Below are 21,582 nucleotides of genomic sequence, written 5' to 3'. Positions count from 1 at the left end.
GACAGCTGTGAAGAGGAAGAAGCTGACTTGCAAGAAGATCTTATCCACAGCTACTTCTCATGAGTGTGAGTATGTCATGTGATGTCATGACTGTACAATGAACTGTAGTTGCGAGAATGTTTTGAGTTAAGTGTTTTGGATGCAGCTAGGGAGCTAATGCTCTGCAATATTGATCAAAAGGCTGCGTGATGAGATCGCTTTTGAAACATCCACATCTTGATGATGTTGCTTTGTTTGTGTCAGTTTCCTTTCAATGTACTTTGTTTTCCAGGTGCTTGCTATGTGACTTGTGTCCTACGTATGTTTGTAAGCCTATACTCTTTGTTTTGTTCATTGTACAGGTACCTTCACCATGACATCTTCATGTGGGCATTTCAGAGTTTTGATATTGGCAGGTAATTGATGCTGGTCTGACATAGGAAGGGCACATGGATTGAGTTCAAAATGTAGGTCACAGAGTTTGAATGTAGGAGACCTGTGCCAAGACAACGTGCACAGTGTTTAGGTAGAAGGTCAGAAATGCTTATTGGACTTGTCTTGTGTGCTGTGGTGGGCCTGATGCATCATGTGTGGCATCATGTGGGCATGAAATATATAGTGCTAGCTTATGGCCAAGTCATTTTTCCTTCACATTGACTAAACACTTTTTTGTGTGACCTGTATCTAACTGTACATGTGTTTCATCATTGTAGGCCACGGTGCCTTTGCCATAACACTGACACATGTTTTTTTCGTACCACCAGATGCATGGGCATTGGTTTATGATGGCCTTGCGATCAGGGAGCATCACACTGCCATCTATCTGTATCTTATATTACGTGATATTGACTTACTGTGGTGTGGTATGTGATAAAGCTCAGACTCCTGACATAAAGCACATAAGTGTTTGCCGATTCTAAAGGACAATGTCTGACAAATCCCTTCCTTCAATGGTCTGGAGGTCTGTACCTGTCAACATGTTCATTTACTCAGTATGAGTCAATCATTTTTGATTTCCAATCATCCTAACAGATTGACAGCCTATGTGCTGACCACTGTAATAAATTGTTTAATTAGAGCAGACACATGTTTGTATGTGTTTGTGTGGGAGGGTTTTTATCCCGAGCAGCACACTGTGTACATGCAACATTTCCCATTTTGAACAAGTAGCTTGGCTTATCATTGTATGGTTCACATGGTGTGACATATCTACATGGCTAAATATGAAATCAAAAACTGCAGACAAAGTCAGTGAAGGGTGATTTTATTGTAGAGCTATGACTAACAAAAAATATGTGACAATACTCAACAAAAAATCAAAATTGAAGGGTTTAGTCATGGTGAATGAAATCATTGGAGTAGATGCCACACCATTGAGAGTCCAAAGTCACGAGTACTCCTCCCATTAGAAATAGTAGGTGGTTTAGGATCAGTCCAGAGTGAATGTGTAACACACAAAGGAGGTCCATAAGGAAGAGGGTTATTACTGTCAGTGGTCATCAAGCTGTATTCTTTGCTGGATGCCCCGCTTGTGTGGGTGGGTGGGTCTGCTACTACCGAGTCAGGGGTATCTGGGCCTTGGTGTTCCTTTGGCAGGTTCTCCCTACCAGTGGCTGGTACCGATGTTGCTAGGCCTGCTGTTGATTGGCCAAGGAAAGGGGTAGACTCCTGTTGAAAAGCCCTGCTCAAGGTGGGATGTATGTCCCTAAACACCCTTGTTAGGGAGGCCATGTTGGTATAGTGGGCCTCCACTTGTTCCCACATATCCCTGATGCATGTCCCTCTGTAGCTGCTTAACGTCCTGGAGTTCGGTCAACACCTGGCCCATCATGCCTTGGGATTCATGATAGACCGCCAAGACCTGGCTTATGGTGTCCTGGCCAAGAGCAGCTCCAGTAACCTCACCCTGTTGAACCACAGCATTCTTCCCATGCACCCTACCCCCACGCGCCTGTGTCCTTGCCACAGGATGCCCCCTCCAGCTTGTTCCTGGACCTTCACTGTTCCCAGTGTGAAGCTGCACCTCAGGATCCAGGTCTGGGGGGCACGAGATGGTAGACACTGTGCTCTGGACACAGGTTGGGGGGCAAATGGTTTTCCATGAGGTAGAAGCAACAGGGCTGGGAGGTGATGTTGTGGGCACAGGGAGACTCCCTGTTGCCATCTGACCAGGTTGTCGAGAACTGTCCTCCATGTCCAGGAGTGTCATCTTCAGTGAGAGCTTCAACATGGGGGGGCTGTGGCAGTCTAACCCATGGCCTTTGTATGCCCAGCAGCAGCTTGACCTGTTGATATAAAACATACAATGTTAATGGTTGTATTGTGACATCTACCTCCAATGGTTTAAAGTTACAGTAAGCAGAGACCTTGTACAAAGTTAAGTTGTAGTCAATCCAATTGTGGCAAGTAACCATGGTACATGTGTGAAGCATGCCAACCCAATTTGACTCAAGCAGCTGCTGAGATGTGCTCAATTGCACTTGGGAGGATAGCCTGAAAATGACATCTTGCCACCAGTGCAACCAACACAGCCTAGTTGATTGTGATACAAGCACACCGAGGACTTTGTTGTATATGTGACTGGAGCCATCATGTGCACAGTGCTGTGTCAATATGTCTGCTACCAATACCAATCTGGTGATGCAGCTTAAAACCCTAGGAATACTTGCTGTACACACTGGGTAAGGTGTCATTCCTCTGCTCAATATTTTCATCTTGGGTTAGCAAGTCAAGATTGAACTAGGTAGACAGACATATCTCTGATTTGTGCATGATCTGTGCTTGATCACTCCCAGTTGAATATACTTCATTTGGGATTTGACAAACAGGTATTTGGACAAGTGACCACTATGCTGGTGTTTGAAGTTAAGAAAATTGTACCTGCTGGGAGTTGAAGTCCGATCAATCCCTTTGCTACACACGCTATACAAATGTTATCCCACCAGGTGAGTACACTTCATTTGGAAGTTGACAAACGGGTATTTGGACAAGAGTGGGCTGGAGTTTGAAGGCAGAGAAACAGTGCCTTCTGGGATTTGCAGTCAGGTCAATTCCTGTACTACACACACTATACAAATGTAATCCCACCAGAGTACACTTCAATTGAGAGTTGACAAACAAGGGTCTATGGACAACTGGACAATGTGCTGGTGTTTTGAGTTAGAGAAACAAGGCATGCTGGGTGCTGCAGTCAGGTCAATCCCTGTACTACAAACACTATACATATGTTATCCCCCCAGGTGAGGACACTTTATTTGAAAGTTGACAAACAGAGGTATTTGGACAAGTATGGAGGGGGCTTGTGTTTGGGGTTAGAGAAACAGTGCCTCCTGGGTGTTGCAGTCAGGTCAATCCCTGTACTACACACACTATACACATGTTATCCCCCTAGGTGAGACAACTTCAATTGAGAGGTGAGAAACAGGGGTCCTTGGAAAAGTTGACACTGTGTTGCTGTTTGGAGGTAGAGAAATAGGGACTATTGGGATTTGCAGTCAGGTCAATGTCTCTACTACACACACTATACAAATGTTATCCCCCCAGGTGAGCACAATTCATTTGGAAATTGAGAAACAGGGATGTTTGGACAAGTGTAGACTGGGCTGGTATTAGGAGTTACAAACCCAAGACCTGCTGAGAGGTACAGTCAGGTCACTTTTTCTACTACATACACTATACTATCCCCCAGACGAGTACATGTCAATTGAGAGTTAACAAACAGATGTATTGGGTCATGTGACCATTGTGCTATTATTTGGAGTTGTAGAAACAGTGCCTCCTGGGAGTTGCAGTCAGGTCACTCCCTGTACTATACACACTATTATATTTATATTAGTCATGCCCCCTCATAAAATATGAATGGGGACCTCCAACCCTGCATGGCGGGCACATGAGATGAAAAGATTTAAAGCACCTGTTTAGATTGCAATCACTCACCTGTGAACAAGGCAGCATTGCCAAAATGCATCATGATTACAATTTTGCAGCCACTTTACTAAGAAATAAATGGGTGGTTTTACCAGGAATTGGGCTCCAGTACTTTAACGGGATACTCCATCCCAGTGTTTTGGAGCCGCACTGCAGGGCTGGAGGCCCCCGTTTATGGAGATTGCAATGTGGATATTTTATTAGGGAGCATGACCCACTCACCTCTGCGCTACAGGAAGGATGCTGCCTAATATACACAGATACAGAGGTGAGAAAGGGAAAAGAAAGAGGGATTTACCTCTAATTCACGTTTCTGGATTCCACACATGTGAGAGACACTGTATATTTTGTGTGGCAGCATTGAAAAGTTGCTAAGACTATAAAAGCTGCACATTCTGTTTATTGGAATGCACGTGGCCACTTGATTCTTGAAATGTTATGCAACAAAAATTAATATGAAAATAAACGGTGTTGACATGATGCTGTTAAGCAATATTTATGATTGCAACATAGTTTCTAATAATGTAATGATACTATGGTGCATTATGGGAGTTGAAGTATTGAGTCGCACTAGCACGTGACATGAAGGGATTTAAAACACCTGTTTAAATCGCAGTAACTCACCTGTGAACAAGGCAGCATTGCCGAAACACATCAGGAATACAATTTTGCAGCCACTTCACTAAGAAATAAACAAGTGGTTTTGCCAGGAATTGGGGTTCCAGTACTTTGTTTTTCTGTGGTTTACTTTAACAGGATACTCCGACCCCATGTTTTGGAGTCACCCTGTAGGGTTGAAGGCCCCATTTGATCAAGATTGCAATGTGGATATAAATATATGTATAGATATATATGTATATATATATATATATATATATATATATATACATGTATATGTATATATGTATATACACACACACACACATGTGTGTGTGCATATTTACATAGTGTAACACAATTGAGATAAATATTTATTTTACATTATATTTATTATTTTAAACTTTAACATTAATGACTATGAAAATGTATATATATATATATATATATTCATAGAAATGTAAAATATAAAAACTATAGATTTTATTATATTTTAATTTACAAAATGTACAAAAATAATATAATGTAAAAGAAATATATTTCCATAAACCTTGTTCCACTCTATATATACATATATATATATATATATATATATATATATATGGGTATTCATATAAGCAAATTTTATATATATATTATTAAATATGAGGGGCATTTATTTAATTTACATTAGACTAAATATATATATTAAAATGTTTAACATTTGCTAATTTAAACAATTTATATGGAAAAGTTGTATATTTTTGGATGGTATTAGTGCCAACAATATTTTTTCCCGATATTTTGGTTCTTGTCATTATAAGTATAGGAGCACAATATTGTGGTAAACGATAATTTTAACTCAATATTTTTGTCAGTGATATTTTTTACCACAATATTGTGTCAGTTTGATCTGTGATATGGGCCTATATGGCCATTGAAATGTTCAGTTGACATTTAGAAAGCACACAGCCTTCGAACTTGCGGTGTGTAAATGTCACCAGAACCCCTTGTTGCAATGGAGGCCCATGTTACACAGTTATCTGTTATGGATTCTCGGTCCTTCTAGATAAAAAAGATAAATAGGTGGCTAGATATAAGGCATTTTTCAATGTAACTATAACCTTTGCCTATAGCTTTTGACCCTGTACATGGATCTGTACCAAATTTGACAATCAGCTAAGGTAGAGCTTGCCAATGTTGGTAAAGATCTGTGCAGGGAAAAAGGTAAGGGTCTAAAATAGGTTGTGTGGTCCCATATTTTATCTCACAGAAAGTTTTCTATTTCCGTGTTGGTGTTTCAGTTGATTCCCTAAGTGCGACAGGTGGACCCAGATGCAGAGATTAATTTAAGCATTCCATCTATTAGCTTGTTTTTTCATTTGATGCCCCAAGTGCGTCGGGTGTGCCCAGACATGGATCCTGGGCTCACTGTGCCACTGGAACCAAGCTATACTTGGCTGAATAGCCCTAACTAGGGTGAAACCAGTCCTGGATTACATGTGTTCCAGGTCAGGGAGGACCTGGCCTGCCAGTTCGGACTGGACTGTTCCCATGAAGAACAGGGACAAAACTGATTTGCATATGTCTGAGTTCAAATTGAGCTGGCATGGTGGGTGAAAGATTATGGATTGGGATGTGACCCTGCGTGAGTTCAAGCATTCCATCTACCACTGTGTTGGTTTTGCATCTGGTTGTAGCATGGCACAAGATAGAGGAGGATGATCACTTCCACAGGCTGTGGAAGTGTAATGTCTACATTCCTACAGGTAGAGGGTGGAGACACAGATATTGAAGAAAAGAAGATGGAAACAGATTTTGCTGGCAAGGGGATTGCTAATTATTTCTTACTGAGAAATGTCATTTTATAAACTAGTAGGGGCAAAGGGTGGGTTATGATCTAAGTGAGGCAGTTTCTAGGTCAGTTTTTCCATTGTGTATATCCCTGAATACTGCTTCAGATGACATCCAAGTGCAGAAAAGTGAAGAATGCTGACACTACATTATGCTCTTGTTGTGGGTGTTTGGAGACAGTCCCAATGTTACCTGCTGTCAGAGCTATCACTTTAACTCCTTGGCTGCCAGGCCTATCCCACCTCCTGTGCCAAGCCTTTTTTGGCTATTTGAGTTAGTTCGCACTTAGGCCCCCATACATTTTTGTCCACATAAGCTATCCACAACAAACATGTGTCCTCTTTTTCCAACATCATGGGGATTCTAAAGGTTCCCATAGTTTGTGGATTCCCCTGATAGTGACTGACAAATAAGCTTAAAGACAGCTAAAATTTGTTTTTTTCGGGCAAATGGGAAAAGAAGTGCTACAGATGAACGCATCTGTTTTTTCCCTGCAAATGGCATCGACAAAGGGGTTGCTGTGCTAATACCACCATCATCCCAACTCTCAGGAACAAACAGGCTAGAATCATTTTCAGCACGGTTTTGTCATTTAACTGGGACATACTCCATTTTTCCTATTTTTGTGCTTTCAAACCTCTTCCATTTAGTGATAGATATGGGTGTGAAAAGAATGGTAGATCCCTGACAAATTTCTTAAAAGTAAACAAAATTCTGAATTCAGATAGAGGTCATTTGAGTAGATGCTTCAAGGTTTTCCCATAGAGAATACAAGTTGAAATAAAACAAATATTGAAATTGAGTTGAAAAAACAGCTATTTCTGTCTATGTTTTCTTCTGTTACTTTTTTCCACCTATGGCAGTTTATGAAAGCAATATACTTTTACGTCTGCTAGACCCTTCTGATTATGGGGATATTTAGGGCTTGTAGGTGCACCAAGAACCCAAGGTACCCAGAGACAATAAATGAGCTGCACCTTGCAATGGGTTTCATTGTGTTCCATGTATACAGCAATGAATTTGGTAAAATATAAAGAGTGAAAAATAGGAATCAAGGAAACCTATGTATTTCCAAAATAGGAACAAGATATAGAGTTTTGAAGCAGTGGTTATTTCTACATCTCTGAATTTGGGTGTACCCCTACTAGCATGTGACTTAGAGGGCACTTCTCAAAATGACTTCTTTCTTACACACTGTCTTACATTTGAAGGCATGAATGCAGATAAAGACAACTTGTAATAACACTTGTTTTGCTCTTCTGTTTTGCCCCAGACTCCAGATAAAAATGGTACCTCACTTGCATGGGTATACCTAGTGCCCAAAACACAACAAGGAGACACCACATTTTTACCCTGAAATCTAACGCATTTTTGCAAAGTGCCTAGATGTGGATTTTGGGCTCTAGCTCAGCTGGCACTTAGGGAAACCTTGAAACATGTATATTTCTAAAAATTACACATCTAGGGAAATGCAGCATGGAGTGACTTGTGGTGCTCTCACCAGGTCTTGTCACCCAGAATCCTTTGCATATCTCAACATTTGGATAAAAAATATGTTTTCTGCACATTTTGGTGATGTAAAGTTTTGGAATCCGGGGAAGCAATCAAGCTTCCTCCCACCCAGCATTCCTTCATGTTTCCCGATAAAAATGGTACCTCACTTGTGTGGGTAGGCCTAATCCCCACAACAGGAAATGCCCCAAAACGCAACATAGACACATCACATTTTTAAACTGATAACTGACACATTTTTTGCAAAGAGCCTTGCTGTCGATTTTGGACTCAAGCTCCGCCAGAATGTTAGATGTGCCATCCTTGGAGTGGTCTCCCCTAACTTTTTGCCTCTGTTTCCCAGGTTGTTGATGTGTGCTGGACTCTGTTTTTGCTGTTTTTGTTACTCTGGGCACTTTACCACTGCTATCCAGTGCTAAAGTGCAAGTGCTCCTATGAAAAATGTATGTGTAATTGAATTGCCATGATTGACATATTTTATTTACTGGTAAGTCCCTAGTACAGTGCACTAGAGGTGCCCAGGGCCTGTAAATCAAATGTTACTAGTGGGCCTGCAGCACTGGTTGTGCCACCCACATTGGTAGCCCTGTAAGCATGGCTCAGACCTGCCACTTCAGTGTCTGTGTGTGCAGATTGTAGCTGCCAATTCGACTTGGCAAGGGTACCCACTTGCCAGGCCTAAACCTTCCCTTTTCTTACATGTAAGACACCCCTAAAGTAGGCCCTAGGTAGCCCATGGGCAGGGTACAGTGTTTGTTTAAGGTAGGACATATACTAATGTGTTTTATATGTCCTGACAGTGAAATACTACCAAATTCGGTTTTCACTGTGCAAGGCCTATCTCTCTCATAGGTTAAAAGGGGCTACCTTTAAATATGATTAAAGCGTAGATTCCCTTTGGGAACAGATAGACATGTGAAGTTTGGGGTCTCTGAGCTCACAATTTAAAAATACATATTTTAGTAAATTTGGTTTTGAGATTGTGTGTTTGAAAATGCCACTTTTAGAAAGTGGGCATTTACTTGCTAAAACCATTCTGTGACTCTTCCTGTTTGTGGATTCCCTGTCTGGGTCAGTTTGACAGTTGGGCTGTTTGCACATCTCTCTAGACAGTGACATAAAGGGAGCTCGGATGTAGCCTGCATATCCTGATGAGCCTTCTGTGCTAGGAGGGAGGGGGGGAGTGGTCACTTACACCTGAAAGGGCTGTGCCTGCCCTCACACAATGCAGTCTCCAAACCCCTGTTGTGTGTCTGGGGCCTGGCCTGGGCAAGGCAGGATTTCACAAACAAGAGAGACTTTCCTTTGAACTAAGCCTACTTCAAAGGGCAAAATGGGCATAAGAAGGGCACACAAAACCTCTGCCTGGTGAAGAGCTGGAGAGCTGAGGAGAAGTGCTGCCCTGCCTGTGACTGTGCTTTGTGGAGCTATCCCGCAGTTGCTGCTTCTGCCTGTGCAATGGGACAAAGACTGGACTTTATTGTGCATTGCTGCTTGTGAAGAAATCTCCAAGGGCTTGTCCTGAGCTTACCTCCTGTTGTTGAAGTCTCAGGGCCATCAAAGACTTCTCCTGCCGTCACCTGGACTCTCTGTTGAGACTCCTCCCCTGCCAAGTGGTGCCCTATCCAGTTCCTGAGGCCTTGGAAGGTGAAGCTGGCAGACCAAGACTGAAAATCCACGCACAGACTGGCGTGCGGAGAAAATATCAAAGCTCCACTGGCATCATGGCTGGTTGATCGACGGACATAGCTAGAGATACGACGCACAACACCCACTGACGGAGGCTGATAACGTCGCAACCCACATTGCGCAGTTTTGCTGATACAGGGTGGCAGGACTTTCAATGCAAACCTTGCTGGGCGTGGAAAAATTACACAATGCCTGCCTGGACCCGGGTGCTTGCCCCGATTGATGCATCACTCTCCTGTGGAGAGGAAAAACGACGCACACCAATTCAACGGTAGAAGGAGAAACAATGCACGGTCTCCCTTGTGGGTGAGAAATCAACGAATCGCTAACCTTTGTCGAGGCACACTCGCCCATGAGTCTTATTTGGACACTACCCAGGTACTTTTCAACGCTAACAATGTTTTTACTGGTTACTAAAGGATTTAAGACTCTTGTGTATGTTGGATTTTTGTCGTTTTAGTTTTGTTTTGTTTAGATAAATACTTCCTATTTTTCTAAACCTGTGTTGTGTCATTTTGCAGTGTTTTCACTGAGTTATTGTGTGTGTTGGTACAAACATTTTACACCTAGACTCTGAAGTTAAGCCAGCCTTCTTGTGCCAAGCTATCAAGGGGGTGAGCGGGGATTAACTGAGGGCGATTCTCCTTTACCCTGACTAAAGTGAGGGTCCTTGCTTGGACAGGGGGTAACCTGACTGCCAACCAAAGATCTAATTTCTAACACAGCACTTGGGGAAACTATACATTTTTTAAAACTAGACACCTAGGGAAACCAAGGATAGGGTGACTTGTGGGGCTCCCACAAGGTTCTGTCACCCAGAATCCTTTGCAAACCTCAAAATATAGCTAAAAACACCTTTTCATCACATTTTGGTGATGTAAAGTTGTGGAATCTGAGGGGACCCACAAACTTCCTTCCACCCAGCATTCCACCAAGTGCCCCGATTAAAATGGCACCTCACTTGTGTAGGTAGGCCTAGTGCCTGCAACAGGAAGCGTCCAAAAACACAATGTGAACACATTACATTTAATACTGAAAACTGACATGTTTTTTGCAAAGTGCCTAGCTGTGAATAATGGGCTGTAGCTCAACCTCCATTTTACATTTTTTTAAACTAGACACCTAGGGGAATTCAGGATGGGGTGACTTGTGGGGTTCACAACAGGTTCTGTTACCCAAAATCCTTTGCAAACCTCAAAATGTAGCTAAAAACAGATTTCCTCACATTTCAGTGATATAAAGTTCTGGAATCTAGGGAAACCACAAACTTCTTTCCACCCAGCATCCTCCCAAGTCTCCTGATAAAAATGGTACCTCACTTGTGAGGGTGGGCCAAGTGCCCGCGACAGGAAAGGGCCCAAAACACAACGTGGGCATATCAAAATAATCTATTACAAAACTACGGGCCAGATTCACTAAAAAGTTGTGCAGTGAGGTGCTGCACCAGAATTGGCAGCACTGTGTCACTTTATAAATACAAGGATGCACCGTATTTATTAAAATACGGCATAACCCTGTGTTTCCCCCTGCACCAGCGCTAAATTTAGCTGCCAATGCCGACACCCTTGCACCATAGTGCAAGGGTGTTTACGTTGAGGGGATTGATTTTTTATGTGCAGGAAGGTGTCCTTTCCTGAACATACAGAATCTGCAATGCCGATTCAGCTATTCAATGTGGGCTGCAGAACGCAGCACACATAGAAGAAATCATAATTTTTTAATAATTGTTTATGCGCACACAAACAATCATCCATGGCCGTTTGCTCTTTCTATGTGTGCTGCAGAATGCAGCACACATGGAAAAAGCAGAAATCAGGATTGCTCCATGCTAACACTACCCCTGGGCTGGTGTTAGTTTTTGCCACTGCCACAGTTTTACTCCTTCTTGCTAATCTGGGGCAGCATCAAAAGCAATGGGGTTTGCAGGGGAACGCCCACAGCAACACTCATTGCACACCCCTCTGACGCAGAAAACTGCCCATATTTACAAGGTGGTGTTATGCCACAAAAAGTGGCTTAGTGCCACCTTGTAAATGTGGCGCACTGCACAGCGCCACTGGAGCCTCACAAAAAGGGAGACTCTGGTGGCGCTAGGTACTTGTAAACTGGCCCCACTTGTTTTTGCAACGGGGCACCTGCGTTTTTGGTCCCGGGCTCCGCAGCCATGTAGTGAAACCTACCAAACCCAGCCATTCCTGAAAACTAGACACCCAAGGGAGTAAAAGGAGGTGTGGCTTGCGTGGATCCCCCAATGTTTTCTTACGCAGAATGCCCTGGAAACCTCAAATCTAGCTAAAAAACAATATTTTCCTCATATTTCTATGTAGGATCACTGCGCCGGCACAAATTTTCTACCACCCTGCATTCCTCTCAGAAAAATGATACCTCAGTTGTGTGGGTGCCCAAAGCAGAGTCAGCCTAAAAACGTATAGAAAACTTGTGCTTATTAACTCGCTGTGATATCCCCTCAATCTCTACACATTTTTGGCCCTTCCCTGTGACAGGCACTTGGCCCAAGCACACAAGTGAGCTATCATTTTACTCGGGAGACTGAGGGGAACACTGGGTGGTAGGAAATTTGTGGTTTATTTCTGATTCTGGAAGAATATGGCACAGCAATGTAAGGAAAATGTGCGACTTTAGTCACATTTTGAGGTTTTCGGGGCATTATGGGTAAAAAAACTTGTTGGGATCCATGAGAGGCACACTACCCTTAGTACACAAAAATATCTAGAATTGGTAGGTTTTCCCTAAAGAAAGTTCTCCGGATAGCTCTAGAGTGGGGCTTAAGTCTGGCACTACTGTTCCTCAAATACTGTTCATCATACAAATTAGTCTGCTCAGCAATCTCGTCCAAAAATTAATTGACCATAAGCAACTGAAAGAAATTTATATGCATGAGTTGAAGAAGTTCTTGAGTTTAACTTTTTTGATGAGCCTGATAAGGAAGATGTCACTGTCTTCATATTGGTCTCCCAGTCTCTTGATGGCAACAGCTATGTTTCCTACAACCATGAGTACTAATCGTATTTGCCTCTTCTTCGGATGCTGCATTTTGTTGAGAATGCTTTAGCATTGAAACAAGATCACCCTGATTATGACTGTCTTTTTAAGATTCAGCCTGTTCTTGATCACTTTGCAGATCGATTTTCAGAGATCTATGTTCCAGGGAAAATAATAACTGTGGATGAGTCTTTGGTCCTGCTCAAGGGCCAATTGGTTTTTAGGCAGTACATTCCTAGCAAGAGGGCACGTTATGAAATTAGGATGTATCTGCTGTCTGAGAGTTGTACTGGATATGTCTATACTTTCACAGGGTAAACCAGTAGGGATTCCAGTATTGGCCCCGCTGGTTGACCATCCACTTTTGGAATTACTGAGAAAATTGTGTGGGAACTTGGTGGGTGACGTTTTAACAAAGGTCACTATTTATACTTAGATAACTTTTACACTGGTGTGCAATTGTTCAGGGAATTGTTCAAAATTGATACTGTTGCTTGTGGCACAATCTGCTCTAATCATAAAGGTTACCCAAAAGAGATTGTGTGTGAAAAAAACTTGAGAAGGGACAGTGCAGTGCCTTGCATAACAATGAACTTCTAGATGTGAAATTTTCTGACAGGAGAGATGTCTACATGCTGACTACCATCCATGATGAAAGTACTTCACCTGTGACCGTTTCGGGTTAAGTTGCTGAAGTGTGCAAACCTGTGTGCATTTTAGACTACAATAAGCACATGGGTGGTGTAGATAGAGTAGATCAGAGGTTGGAACCTTACACTGCTGTTTGTATGGCATACATTTGGTATAAGAAGATGACGATCCATCTGTTCCATTCAGCAGCCTTCAGTGCTTTTGCTGTATTCAAGAGCCGGCACTGGTTTGTGTCAAAAAGTATAAATATGGGTGTAAATGTCTATGTTTGGACAACAACATAAGAGTCACATTTGTAATATGCTTTTGTATAAAACACAAGTTACACATCTGTATATCAGGCGATAAACCACTTCAATCCTTGCTTGCACTTGTTTGAAATTGGCATTAGGATTTGGCACAAAGCTAGATCATTCTACAATAGATCTGACTACATCACCACCACATCCACAGTCATAATCCATCACATATATGAATATATGGTGGTGCAAATCACTCTTTACAATGCATGTGAGTCAGGTTTCTGTGCGTAAAATCTGTTGTATCGGAAAGCAGATTTTCACTGTTGTTTGTGAAAGTTTGTGTAAGACAAGCACCCATGCACACCATTAGCAAATCCTGGTCTTTGTTTCCACTGCTATTGCTAGCAATAAACCTTTTGAATGTGACCTCTGTAATGAAGTGAGAAAGCTTTACTTTTTAGGGTCGAGCGCAAAGCGCCCTGTCCCTGTTGTAATCTCTCTTTGGGCTTTTAAGCACACGTATCAGTTTGGTTGGTTTGTGGGCTTGCCTTTTAAAATTCTCTTCATTTCATTAGTGAAAGGCATGCGTACGTCAAGCCTTTTCTGGTGTTTAGCCCTCTTCGAGCGCACCAGCCAACTACTGAAAACATACGAGGCTCCATGTTTTCCATATAGTTTCTGTACTACTTTTTCTCTATATTTCGCATGCAGCACAATCTCACTGGACAGTAGTGGAGCGCTTTGCATGACATCAACCCTGTTACATGGCTAATTGCATTTTTGCCGGTTACATGGCTAATTGCACTTTCGCCAGTTACATGGATAATTGCACTTTTGCCGATATGTTTCATTGCGAGTGAACTTATGTTCCCTTTTGTGTGTCTCCGTCACACTTCAAGGTGGCCGTGGGCTCATATATGTGAAACTGTTTTACTTTTCAGTTTATGTGCCAAGAAAAGTCCATTTAGGAGTTTAAAACGTGAATAGGTCTAACTTGAGTAAACGCAAGAGCTGTTGCATTGTAAATGCTTGTTAGGTATTGCCTATTCACAGCTGCATCTCTCTGTTGGTTTGTATTCTCTTGTATCCAATTTAGGTTTCGCATGGGTTTTGTATCCACACCTTGCTCGTGATTTGATGGTTTTATTGTATATTTCAGTTCTATGTGCCTAATTGGATCGCTTTTATCCCAATCCACACGTTTGTTTTGCCCCAGGAACGTTTATGTCTCAAAGTGTTTTGATTGATGAGTTGCAAACTTCCATCCCTGATATAATAAGTTTTAATTTTCCAAACATGGCACACTATTTTGCCTTCTTCAGTATGTCTCTCACTTTTTTTCCCACCCTCCTTTCCTCCCCTACAACTCTATCATTTATCAGACCAGAGGGCATTCTTGCCCCCCATACACCTCACGTTCTTACCGTCTTCCACTGCTGTATTTTCAGGTGGCCATCTTTAAATAAATGTGAAACCAATCTAAGTTGACCGGCAATAGATGCTTGGCAGATGTCTTGATTTTTTTTTGTTTTCAGTAAAAAAGTTAAAAGATAACTGCCATTTGTGCGCATGCATGCCCCGTGACCATTTTTGAACAATTGTTCTTATAGCAAAAACTCCAGATGGCTGTTGTGTATGCATGCACGTTCACAATGTCCATCGGTAGTAAAAAAGGAAAGCCAACAGTGGGAAAGGAAAATCTATTGGCTTTTTCAATACTTCTTATCCTTTTTGTAAAGTTCTAGCATTTACTTATAACGTCTGGGTTTCTCATTGCAGTTACAAAATCATGATAGACTTTAATAAAAATATAATAACAAATAGGCGTGGTACAAAGTTATTAATGCAAACGAAGAGTTCCTCATCTTCCCATTGTGTATTTTTAATCAATAGAAAATCGACAACCACTGCAATGATACTGTACTACTTTTCCTTAGATGTTCATGAAATATTGAAGAGCAAACATCCTGACATTAAGGGGCATATTTATACTCTGTTTGCACCGAATTAGTGTCATTTTATTTTACTCTAATTCGGTGCAAAACTAACTCCATATTTATACTTTGGTGCAAGACCCCTCTAGCACCAAATTTATGGAGTTAAAGTCATTTTTTGAAAGTGTAGTCCTACTTTGCCTTAATGAGATGCAAGGTAGGCGTTCCTGTGCAAAAAATGACTCTATGGCCTTAACGCCATATTTAGGGGCATATTTATACTCTGCGGCATATTTATACTCTGTTTGCACCGAATTAGTGTCATTTTTTTTTACTCTAATTTGGTGCAAAACTAACTCCATATTTATACTTTGGTGCTAGACCCATCTAGCACCAAGGCCCTGATTTAAACTTTTTTTGCACTGCATTAACGTCATTTTATGACACAAAAGTGGCGCAAACTTACAAAATATTGGCCCTTATTTATACTTTTTGCTGCAAAACTGCACTAACTCAGTTTTGCACCAAAAAGTTTAGCACCGGCTTGCACCATTTCTGTGCACCAGCCGGGCACCATATTTATGGAATGGTGCAAGCCGGTGCAAAGGGTAGGCTAGAGTTTTAAAAAATGACTTTAGTCGGATGGGGCTGGCAGTATAGAAGAAGAGGGTTTAGCACTAAAAAATGGCTTTAGGCAGGTTAGAGTAAAAAAAAATGACTCTAACCAGATTAGCGTCATTTTATGGTGCTAAACCTACCATGCCACATGACTCCTGCCTTAGAAAAGGCAGGAGTCATGCCCACCACCCCAGTGGCCAGCACAGAGGACAGGGGTCCCTGGGCATGGCCATTGCACCTGGTGCCATGTATGGGGGCCCATTTCAGGGCCCCCTATGGCACTTTCAAAAATAAAATGCACTTACCTGTACTTACCTGGGATGGGGTCCCCCATCCTTGCAGTCCCTCTAGTGTGGGTGGGGGTGCCCCTAGGGCCTAGGGAGGGCACCTCTGGGCTTATTCCATGGTGTTCCACCATGGAAATAGGGCCACAGGTCCCCTAACACCTGCCCTGACCCAGGTCTTAAAAAATGGGGCAAAGCAAGCTTTGCCCCATTTTTTGACCCCTCCTCCCTCCCTTGCACCATTTTTACATGGGAGTATAAATATGGTGTTAAGGCCATAGAGTAATTTTTTTTGCACGGGAATGCCTACCTTGCATCTCATTAAGGCAAGGTAGGTTTCCACTTCCAAAAAATGACTTTAACTCCATAAATTTGGTGCTAGACGGGTCTAGCACCAAAGTATAAATATGGAGTTAGTTTTGCACTGAATTAGAGTTTAAAAAACATGATGCTAATTCAGTGCAAACAGAGTATAAATATGCCCCTTCGCGTCAAAAAATGATGCTAATCTCGTCAGAATCATTTATTTTGACTCAAAACTGCCTAACGTCATTTTTTTTTAAGCTAGCCTACCCTTTGCACCGGCTTGCACCATTCCATAAATATGGTGCCCAGCTGGTGCTAAAAAATGGTGCAAGCCGGTGCAAAACTTTTTGGGGCAAAACTGCCTTAGTGCAGTTTTGCACCAAAAAGTATAAATAAGGCCCTAAATCTTTGACGCCCTTTTCAATAGGATGATCTGACACGCATTCTTGCAACAAAAAGTCAACTAGTTAAAAAAACACCAACCTCCATCTAACTCAGGTAGAATTTTATAGTGGAATTACACGTTGTACCCTTACAGAAAGCTGGCCCTTCAATAAACACGGAATCCTCTTCAACTGCTCACAGTGCAGTTATGTTAAACAAAAGCACATTGTTGGATCAGATCCATCCAAATGCATTTTTCACAGTCGAGGACGCAGAACATCCTGAACAGCACTAAGAAATGGGCGGAACGCAATTGACATAAAACTGATGAATTTTAAACTTTGCACTTGTATAGTGCACTACTCACCCGTTAGGGTCTCAAGGCGCTGTACTCATACCGCTATGGAACCCCTCCTGGCTTTTCCCTGTGAGGTGCCCACTCCTGGGCACCCCCAGGGTGAAGCCAGGCATCCAAGCGCTTTTGGGGCCGTTGTGGAGATTAAGCAAGCTATGAATTTTGACTGAGGTGGGGTATTTGCCTGTTTATCAGTGTTATACTATCACAGCAAAGTGTCCTTGCCATGATTATTCTGGTTGTCAAAAACTCCCTGACTGAGGAGTCTTCACAGTTGTAAAGTTACTATTAAATCACAGTATGTGAACAACAAAAAATAGTAAATTCATACAAAATTGTAACTTTACCTTAGTGAATCAGGCGTTTAATGTCTATAATATGAGGACAAATATTTAGACAAAGGATGTATATAATATTCATGCTCTTCTCAAAGAAACACTAAATACTGGAAAGACAGCAACATTATTTAATGAATTAAGGTGAATATGAAATGACCAAACGTGGGAATGCTAAAGACTACTGAGATTATAAGTGAGAGGTTCTGTAGTCATGTCTGATAATTTCCAAACAGGACACCCAGTGTCACCTTAAGTATTCTGGGGGCCTCTGTTTGCAACAACCTTGAAATGTATCACTCATTTCTTGATAAAGTAAGTCCCATAATGCCAAACAATATTGAATTCTATACTAAAGGCTGAGACTGAGAAATAGCAGCCGTGAGATAAAAAAGTTTACTTTACCCGAGTCCCCTTGGAATATTGGGCCCCTGGGCAATTGCCCACTTTGCCCATTCTTTAAAACGTCTTTGAGGACATCTTTCCCTCACTATAACACTTAAATGTGCTTGATTTATGTTTAGATTACCACGTATGGCTCAATTTTAAGACACAATACTTAATTTGTGAGAGTGATGGCCTGTGAGCCCTGCACTTAGATATGAGGACCTGGACTCTTGTCTTGGGGTCCTGGTCGCAAAAGCCTCCATTTACTGAGGAGTAGGGTCTAGTAGAGTCACCCTTTCCTTTGTTTTATAGTTGTGTGTAGAAACATAGAAAGAACAGCCACGCCATTTAGTGTCCTATCAAACGTTCCTCTATATCCGTAAGCCTCAATGGAAATAAAAGAAGGAACTTTGCTCTAGCTCCATAGTGTGTGCATTCGGCTATCTGGCTAGGTTTTGGGGGCAGCTGAAGGGCAGACAACTGTGAGAAATCAGTGGTTCAGGACAATGGTGGTCCTACAGTTCATGACGCGACCTAAGCTAGATAGAGAGGCCTGAATTTGTTCCAAATTTTGACTCCTATCTGATAAGGAGAATGTTATTTTTTTAATAGTAAAATGGTTCAAAATCTACTTAAAGCATAACATACTGAAACAAGCATTTGCAATGCAATGGGTCTCGCTTTTGCTCGAGTTAGAGCTATTAACGTTGTAAATTCCTAACTAGACTTTTTTTGCTACATAAATTGAAAATGAAAAGTAAAACAGTTGACATAAGCGAGCCGATTCAAAGCGCCACGCCGCCATGAGCATGAGTGCAAAGGAGAGACACAACAGGAAAAAGAAGTTCGCTAGCAGTCAACCTTATTGGCAAAAGTGCAATTATCCATGAAACAGGGTCGGTGTCCAAGGCAGTAACAAAACCGGCCCAAGGAGGGACAAACGTAAAGCATTTACCAATGATAACAAAAGATTGTTGAAAGGCAAACCCATTAACGAGTGATTGTGATGGGCGTGCGGTGGGTGTGGTTAAAAGCCCACAGATAGATTACAACAGGTCAAAGTGCTTGCGCCCTGGACCTAAAAATAGGGCCTCATTTACAAGAGGCCTGCACAGCCACAGCATCACTTTTTATAATGCTCCGGTGGCATAGGCCTCTCAATCATATCTATGAGGTGGCGCTGAGCCACCCTGTGTGGCTTTGCATGGCCTCATAAATATGGGTGAGGCTAGGAAGCGCAAAGCACAGACTTGCCTTACTCTTCGTCAAGGAGGAGTTCAATGGGCATTGAAGTGGGTTTTCCCATGCAGTATCCATGGGTTTGCCAAATGTACAAGAATCTGTAAACCTGGGAATGTGTTAAAACTGTGTGCATTCCAGGGGAGGCATAAAAGGAGAAATAACTTTATTTTTCTTCGTTTTTTTCCTCTGTCTATGTGTGCTGCATTTTGCAGCAAACATAGAAAAAGGGAACGGCTCCATTGATTGTTTTTGTGCAGGAAGTTGTCCCTTCCTGAAAAAAAACAATTGTGCCAACAAAGCAGACACCTTTGTACCATGGTGCTAGGATGACTGTGTTGGCACCAAGCACCAATTTGTGCACCGGCAGAAAGGACAGGTATGCGCTGTATGACATTAATAAAGCACATTCCTGCCCTTTGCTTTCGATGCAGGGCAGCACTGCAAGAAGCCTTGTGGCTGCCCTGTGCTAAAAACTTGTAAATAAGGGCCCATAGTTTATATTATAAACAGCACAAAAGGAATGGCATTCCAGGACAAGTCTGCCTAAATGTCAGCGTACTTTTTGCATCAGTTGTTCGATATTAGAAAAATTGCACAAAATCATTGCAATTTTCTATTGATAGTTACTACGGGAAGTTTGTATCCTGGAAAGTGTTCTAAAGTCAGACACAGGTTGCCCCAAGAGATGGACTTCATCCAGTCTAATGAAAGAGGTATTCTTACATGAAAGCTGTCTCTTCCGGTTTAGCCTGCTGACACCTTGGGTGACCACGATGGGAGATGGACTGGGTACTCAGATGGAGTTCGATGGGCAGGGTTCAGAGGAGTTGTTGCGTTATGAATACTGGTTCCAATGAGAAGCAGCAGTGAAGGAGGAGCATCGCCTCCCTGCCAGCAGCAGCAGCTGCAAACTTGAAAAATAAAACAATAACAAACTATGTTTGTTATTGTTTTATTTTTCAGGGGCAGGGCCATGGGAATAACAGGCACCTGGGTGAGTGGTAAGTGCACTCCCAACAGTGCGCATGTGTGTTTGGCTGGCTGTCTCAGGATGACCAAGCATGTATGCGCACTGAGGTGTCTCCAACCGGCACTGTGTTGCTGGGTTGGAGAGAGCAGGCACATGCTCCCAGTCTGCTTGGGAGTGCAAATAGAGAGGGCTCAGGCCAGTCCTGAGGCTGGTGTCAAGCTGCCAGCAGCATGAGAGCAGCATTAGCATTGGCCGCAGGGCAGGCTTGGACCTGTGCCTTAAGCAAGGGACCCAGAGGAGTGGGGAACTGGCGGCGATGCAGCAGTTAAGTTTTTTGGGAGGGTTTTTAGTCTTTTTTGTTTTTGTGCCTCCCTACCCCGGCACTTTGCCCTGACTTCAGCCGCTGGAGGATGCCTCTCAGGCTTCTGCACACACTGCACCTCCACTCTGAGGCATCCACTTACTATCCGTGGTTAGGGGAATGCCTGAGGCTGATGCTTGCAGTGAATTACAGGAGGAGCTTAAGTCATCATGTAGCGTCAGATTGAGAAATGTGCCTTTGCTGAGACATGCAAAGGCATTCACAGAGATGGGAACCCCACATAACCAAAAACATATACAGACACAGTTCAGAACAGAAAGAGACAGAAGATATACAGAAAGATATACAGAAAGAAACAACAAATCATAGAAACATGCACACAGAAAAAAAAAGCTACTGTGACAATGAAACAGAGGAAGAGGCAAAATATAACAAATTGAAACAAACATGAAAAACACAACCTACCAGACCCAAAAGAAATGGAAACGAAAACACAGAAATCCACAAACAATTGTAATGGGGACTATAAACAGGCAGTGGCAAAGTCAACAAGTCTCGGCTTAAGGACCCGTTGACTTTTCTGATAAAAAGTAACTGGAAAGCTGGTCGGGGGTAGGTTTAAGCATCTCAGAATGCAGGGGAGAGCTCATGGATGAGACGAGCAATACAGAGAGTGGTGGGCAGGAGCAACTAATGTAGCCTTTTGACCAGGACTGCCGACTTAGGAACTGGGGAACCAGGCTTGAGTCCTGGTGTTGGCTCGACATCCCGTGGTACAGGGTGGGGTAGAAGGAGCAAACAGGGGAGACAGCTGAATAAAATATGCACTTGATTTAAGTACTTCAGGAAAAAGAAACAAAAAAAAGGGGAAAAAAAGTAACTCAATCTGAGTGGGAGCATTGGAAGGGCACTAAATAAGCAATTATCAAGCTCCCTCAGTCTATGCTTCATCCAAAATTACAAACGTGCAAAGGAAGAACGCGAAATCGATGCACTGACCAATGAGAAGCAA

Source organism: Pleurodeles waltl, chromosome 5 (genome assembly GCF_031143425.1).
Source record: "Pleurodeles waltl isolate 20211129_DDA chromosome 5, aPleWal1.hap1.20221129, whole genome shotgun sequence".
Lineage (NCBI taxonomy): Eukaryota > Metazoa > Chordata > Amphibia > Caudata > Salamandridae > Pleurodeles > Pleurodeles waltl.
This window is presented reverse-complemented; position numbering follows the sequence as displayed.